This window comes from Pantherophis guttatus, chromosome 5, assembly GCF_059756535.1.
Source record: "Pantherophis guttatus breed Tessera chromosome 5, ASM5975653v1, whole genome shotgun sequence".
In the NCBI taxonomy this organism is placed as follows: Eukaryota; Metazoa; Chordata; class Lepidosauria; order Squamata; family Colubridae; genus Pantherophis; species Pantherophis guttatus.
In genome coordinates this window covers 52,226,368-52,232,813 of record NC_142067.1, presented here as the reverse complement: position 1 = coordinate 52,232,813, position 6,446 = coordinate 52,226,368, and the positions used below count along the sequence as shown (strand labels likewise).

The 6,446-nt window shown below is 41.2% G+C and overlaps 1 long non-coding RNA gene across 1 annotated transcript; it reads left to right on the top strand.

Annotated features, from left to right (window-relative positions):
- Nucleotides 1-78: 78 nt before the first annotated feature.
- On the top strand, nt 79-1,594 carry LOC148113365 (uncharacterized). The gene is made up of 2 exons (XR_015734472.1): nt 79-205; nt 764-1,594. It is a non-coding gene; the product is annotated as an uncharacterized LOC148113365 (long non-coding RNA).
- Nucleotides 1,595-6,446: the final 4,852 nt, after the last annotated feature.

Below are 6,446 nucleotides of genomic sequence, written 5' to 3'. Positions count from 1 at the left end.
GTTGGAAGGAAAAAAGAAGCCTTTCCCTTTAAGAATTGTTGGAAGGCAGAGCTTTCCCTTCTTGAATTCAAAACTCCCAGCTGGGAGATTACTTCGAAATGATTGGAGGTCAGCTGCTTGAGAGCAGAATTACGTTTATTGTTTGTAGGAAAACAGGCAAGAAACAAATACAAGCACAGCGTTCCGAGGCTAGCCTGTTTGAGCTGTAAGAAAAAACCCTTTTTATATCCTAAAAGCTCTTTTGATTTTTCTATGTGACCCTTTAAAGTCTTTTGAAATTCTTTTGATTTGTCATGTGAATCCTTTGATTTGTGTGTGTGATTGTTTTATGGTGTTTAAATCCTGCTTTTTTGTGATTGGGTTCTTCCGTCCTGGATCTGGCAACTAAGTAATTGTTTTATAGTCCAATTTCTGTTTTTCCTAGCCCTTTGTAGTTGTTCGTTCCCTATAATTAATCAGTTTGTTATTACTGTGTTTTAGTGAATATCTCCTTCTCTCATGTGTTTCAAATTCTAATTACTTTGGCTTGATTTCTTTTCCTTTTTGGCTGTTTGCTTTTTTTCTGTGTCCCATACCTGTTTGGATGTTACAGGCCCCTGTAATTTTGTCCTTCCTTTGTTTTGGAAATTAGGAGGGCTTCAGCTTCTTAATGGCCCATTGACAAAGGTGGGGGCTGAAACTTCTGCCTGAGTTTCTGCTTATTTTCTTTTAGGGAATTTTCCTGCTCTTTTAATATTTTTTGAATTTCTTTTCCTTTTTCTAGGAGAAGGGTGAATCATATCTTCGCGGCTCACGCCTGAGCCCAGAATAAGAGACACTCATCCCTGCTGCTGTCCCCCTTTGATTCTGAACATTACATCCAAAGAGACACCAAATCCCATCTCTTTGCGGCATTGAAAGCAGATCAGAAAGGAGAGAGAGGGAGAGGGAGACGAAGGAACTTACCCGTGCTCTTCGACCCCATTCCCAGCACGGCTGCCACCACAAGCCATCGGCGCACCCCTTCCATGCCTCGCCCCATCTAAGAGCCGTTCCGAAGCGATACGACCAGCCATTGACAAGCACCCATAACCTCGGGCTGCTATTGTGGCCTTGCCCAAAAGCGTCACATTACATGACTAACCAGGCTGCAACCGCTAGGATGTGCCCAGCACCCTCGCAATATAGAGGATAGAAAGTGCAGAGGAGCACGCTGAGGAGCAGGCTTTTCTTATTCTTTTTCACTAGTATTTTCCTTTTTCTGTTTAAATAAGATTAAATAAAAGCATTGCGCGTTTGACAGGAGAGTAAAAGAACATTCAGCTGAATGTTAGGTTACATCTTGACAGAGCAATAATTGAGCTAAAATCTTTGGCTGCTTTGGAAATTCAAAAGAGCTACTCATCTGAACAGATGCAAATGAGGGAAACACACTTTCTTAGACAGTGCAATGCATAAATAACAATTGGACTATCTTTCTTAGAAACACTGCTGCTTTCAATGATATAAATCTAAGGAATGGACTGCACTAGACTGGAAGACAGCCTGATTGCTGTATTTCTCAGCCTCATAAGTGTTTTTCTGAATAAAAGGGGGAGGGGTTTAACCCTGTTAAGTTAAAGCCCGATCTTTGAAAACAATTATAGAAAGTAGAATGTAAACGTCTTACGCTTTCTGAGATGGGAGAAACTCAGTGGTGGGATTCAATTTTTTTTACTAACGGTGCTGTGGGTGTGGCTTGGTGGCAGGGGTGGGTTCTACTTACCTTTATTACCGGTTTGCAGTGGGGCCACACGCGCATGCGCGTGTGCTCTTCTGCGCATGCGCAAAAGCATTTTGGTGATGTCGGGGTCGGTGGGCGGGGCCTCCTGCCAGTTTTACTACCAGTTCTATAGAACTGGTGTGAACAGGGGGCAACCCACCACTGATTTAGACCCTCTTTTATTAGGGCAGGTGTCAAAATAGAATGGGCCAGATAGAATAAAAACACATGTTTCAAACAAGCCTTGGTTAAAAATCCAGTCTCTGTGGGGTCTTTGGTGCTCTCACTGATGATACTAGCACTGATGATGTTACCTAGTTTGGTAATGAAATGTCTGCAAGAAAACCACCAAGCTGAGAGAGTACAAGGACCCCACAGTTCAATCTTGAACCTCAAATATTCTCTTCTATCAATCTAGATCAGGGGTGTCAAACTCAATTTTATTGAGGGCCACATCAGGGTTGTTTTTGACCTCAGAGGGCCAGGGAGCAGGGGTGGGGCGGGTGGCCAGGATGGGGGTGGCCAGGGTGGGCATGACACAGGACTCACATTGGGAGCACCTGTGGTGGCCAAGTACTAAGGCAGGACTTCCCTGAGACCCTCCCTCACTCTATAATCTTCCTTCCTTCCTTCCTTCCTTCCTTCCTTCCTTCCTTCCTTCCTTCCTTCCTTCCTTCCTTCCTTCTCTTTTTCCTTCCTTCTTCCGTCTCCTTTCTTCTTCCTTCCCCTTTCCTTATTTTTCTTTCCTTGCTCTCTTCCCATCTTCCCTTCTTTTTCTTTGTCTTTCCTCTTTCCCTTTCTCCTTTCCTGTCCCTTCTTGCATGCTCAAATGCAAAAGGGAAAACATTTCTCCTTTTGTTTTGTTTTTAGTTTGTTTTGGCAGCCTTCTGCCAGCGAAAACGGAGCTGGGGGGGTGGTCAGGCTGCAGGAGGCCATCGTGGCCAAAAATCAGGTGCGAGGGGGGCGCACACCCCCCCGAGCTCTGTTTTTGCTGGCAGTGGGCTGCAGGAGGCCGTCATGGCTGAAAATGGGGTGCAGGGGGGGCCACACTGGCAGAGGCACCATGGGCCGGTCCTTTGCTTTTTCCAGGCCAGCACAGTGGGCCAGATCTAAGCACCACATGGGCCATATGTAGCCTGTGGGCATTGAGTTTGACACCCCTTATCTAGACACTTTTAGTATTATGCTTTTATACATTCCTAACTTTCTCAAACCATTAGGAGCAAATAGAATACTTCCAAATGCTAAATGCTAAATCAGAGATCTAATTAAATCAGCCCCATTCTTACTACTCGTTTACTGATAAGAAGGGTGGCAGGAGTTCTCCCTCTTTTTTGCCACCTCTTGCTGCCTAGAGCTTCTGTAAAGCATTGATCAAATTTTGACAAATAGTAACTGATGCTCTATATGCAAAAACTCACCTGCTGTTCAAACCCAGATGGGGATGTGTTTATCCTATCAACTTTTCTTTTGTATTTTCCTTTGATGTGTTAACTATAAAAGAGAATGCAAGGTGATACCTAGGGTTTGCATGAGAGGATCTGCCTTTTATCAGAAGGTTCTGAATAAATTGTAATTAAATGATCTTCCTGTCCCAGATTGCATAATTTGGGATCTGGTATGCTGGGGCATGAACCTAGGGCCAGATTTGGCCATCAGTTCTTACTATGCAAACATAGTTGATGCTTAAAACTTTGTCATGCCTCTTTGAGAAATTTTCTTGAATCAAAACATTGAGGACTTGACAATATGTTTCTCAAGGACAATGCATTATTTTGGGGAGAAACTGAAGGGTGGGCTGTTAGAAACTGATGGGGCAAATAGAACTCAAATAAAGGCAGAGTTGATTATATAGCAACCAACCCCTTAGTAATAAAATCACTTCATTGAAGGAAGCTCCCCTTCCAGAAGAAAGATACAAACTAATCAAATTGCCCTTCTTATAGGCAATCTCCAGTATAACTGGATTTGTTGGATTAACTTCCCTAAACTATTTTTTTTTTAAATTTGATTTATATGCCTCCCTTCTCCGGAGACTCAGGGCAGCTTAGAATGCGCTAAGCAATAGCCTTCATCCTTTTGTATATTTATACAAAGTCAGCTTATTGCCCCCACAACTGGGTCCTCAATTTACCTACCTTAGAAAGGATGGAAGGCTGAGTCAACCTTGAGCCTGGCGAGATTTGAACCTGCAGTAATTGCAGGCAGCTGGTCTTAATAACAGGGTGCTTTAGACCACTGTACTACCAAGGCTCTACCAACTATTACATTGCAAAAGGAATTTTTAGATATTCATATTACCATATCATTTGGCTCCTAAATGCTAATTGGCATATGATTTTTATAAGAGATTACCAATCTCCATTCAGTATCCTTTGGCCTAAGAAAGGGATAACTCTTCCAGAAACTCCCTAAATAGGAAGGGGAATTTAGACTTAGAAAAGAACATGGAAGTATCTTTTACAATTTACAGGAATTTCAAGCCAATGCTGTAGGAATGACAACTGTTGCCCTTATACAATTGGAGCAAGAGAATTCCTAATCTGTGGGACAGGAAGGAATTGTTATAATTTCTCTTTCTGAAGAGAAATGATGCCCTCGTTGGAATCCTTTGGAGAATTCTGATCCATAAGCCTATGTTATTTCTAATGGGAAGAAGAATCAAATATCATTAAGAAGGGAGACTGTTACTTGACTACTACCTTCACCCAGTCCCCTGGCCCCAGTTTTTAACTTGGAGGCATTTATAAATATGGACCATTCAGAACTGAATTCACAACAGTAAATGCCAATACTGCTCCTTCAGAGAACAATTTATTGTGTATACCAGTTAGAAGGAAGAGGCGTCCTTGCCTCCCAATATTCATCAGAAATAGACACTCTTCCAGGGATGAATGGCAAACTAACATGGCTTTGTGTCTTTGGAGCCAACAAGTTCTTTGGAGTCTTTGGAGTCTTTGTGTCTTTGGAGCCAACAAGGGCCTTGGCAGTACAGTGGTCTAAAGCACCCTGTTATTAAGAACAGCTGCCTGCAATTACTGCAGGTTCGAATCTCGCCAAGGCTCAAGGTTGACTCAGCCTTCCATCCTTTCTAAGGTAGGTAAATTGAGGACCCAGTTGTGGGGGCAATAAGCTGACTTTGTATAAATATACAAAAGAATGAAGGCTATTGCTTAGCGCATTGTAAGCCACCCTGAGTCTCCGGAGAAGGGCGGCATATAAATAAAATTAAAAAAAAAAAGTGTAGTGGAAAGTGCAGTGGTAAAGGAATTAACATCCTGAATTCTTTTCTAGAAAAGGACTTCATATTGCCCAGGGCTCTTTACAGATGCTTTCTGGGACAAGGCCTTAAAGTAATGGTCTACAGCAGGTTTGAGAATTCTGGGAGCTGGCAGAAACAGCTTTGTCCAAGCTGTGGTCAGAGCCTTTCATAAGGAGACTGGGTGTGCCCATCTTTCCTCTTAACCAGTGGTGGGTTGCCCCTGGTTCATAGTAAAACTGGCAGGAGGCTCCGCCCACTGACCCTGACGTCATCAAAACGCTTCTGCGCATGCACATGCGGCCCTGTTGCGAACCGGTAGTAAAGGTAAGTAGAATCCACCTCTGCTCTTAACCACTTTTATTGGAAATGACTTATAAATCACTTTTCGGATATTAAGAACTTTCAGAAGGACATTTCCTTACACCAGATAGTTTGCCTATAATCCACAATGAAAGAAGATTTATGTAAGTTTAAAACTTAATAACTTTTTAAAATTTGGAAATAAGCAGCAAAAGAGTGATTAAAACAGTGATTCCCAATGTGGAATTTGGAATCTTGTTTAAACCAAGTTAATGGCCTTTTAGGCTTCCTCCGCATGAGTAGGAGTTCACTTTTTGAATAGTAATAATTATATGTCACCGGGCTGGTGGGGCATCAGGATTTTAGAGATGCTTAGTGGGGCATGGCCAAAAAAGTTTGGGAACCACTGGATTAGAATGTTGATTTTGGAAATATTTTAACGCATACAATTTTGATTGGACACAAAACAAGTTATAAGCATATTTCTTTTTGTTTGTTTAAAATCTTATTAAAGTACATGAAGTTCTGAGTCTAAGTCTAAGAAATCTCTTCTTAGGAAATATTCTGGATGACAGAAAAACTTGATGAGAGGATACTTTGAAGGATAATTATTACAGGCAACCAGAAAGAATTAAACTTTGTAATTAAACAATTCTCACTAATAGAGAATGGAGAAAAATATTTTAACTCTGCAAGAATTTAAAGATATTTGACAAGAAGATATCCAGCACTTACTCTTTAGACTTTCTGATTAATAAAAGTGGACAAAAGAAGAGATAGAAGATATAACTTGAAAATCAGACTTTTGAGATATGGATTTAAAACTACAGGATCTAAAAATGATATTAACCAAGATGTTATACCATATCAACAAATGAAACTGGCTATCGTTTCATTAGTTAAAATGGATATACATTTATATATATATATTTATATATATATAAACCAGAAAAATGACATCGATACATGGATCTTAAACTCAGTAAAGTGACTGGCAATTTTTTTACTTTGGATTTACAAAGGAAGTGATGGGTTCCTCCCGGTTCGGTAGTGGTGACGATATGACAAAATAAACCACGTCCACAGAACCGGTAGTAAAAAATTTTAGAAGCCACCCCTGCGTGACTTGTACCCATGAAGGCA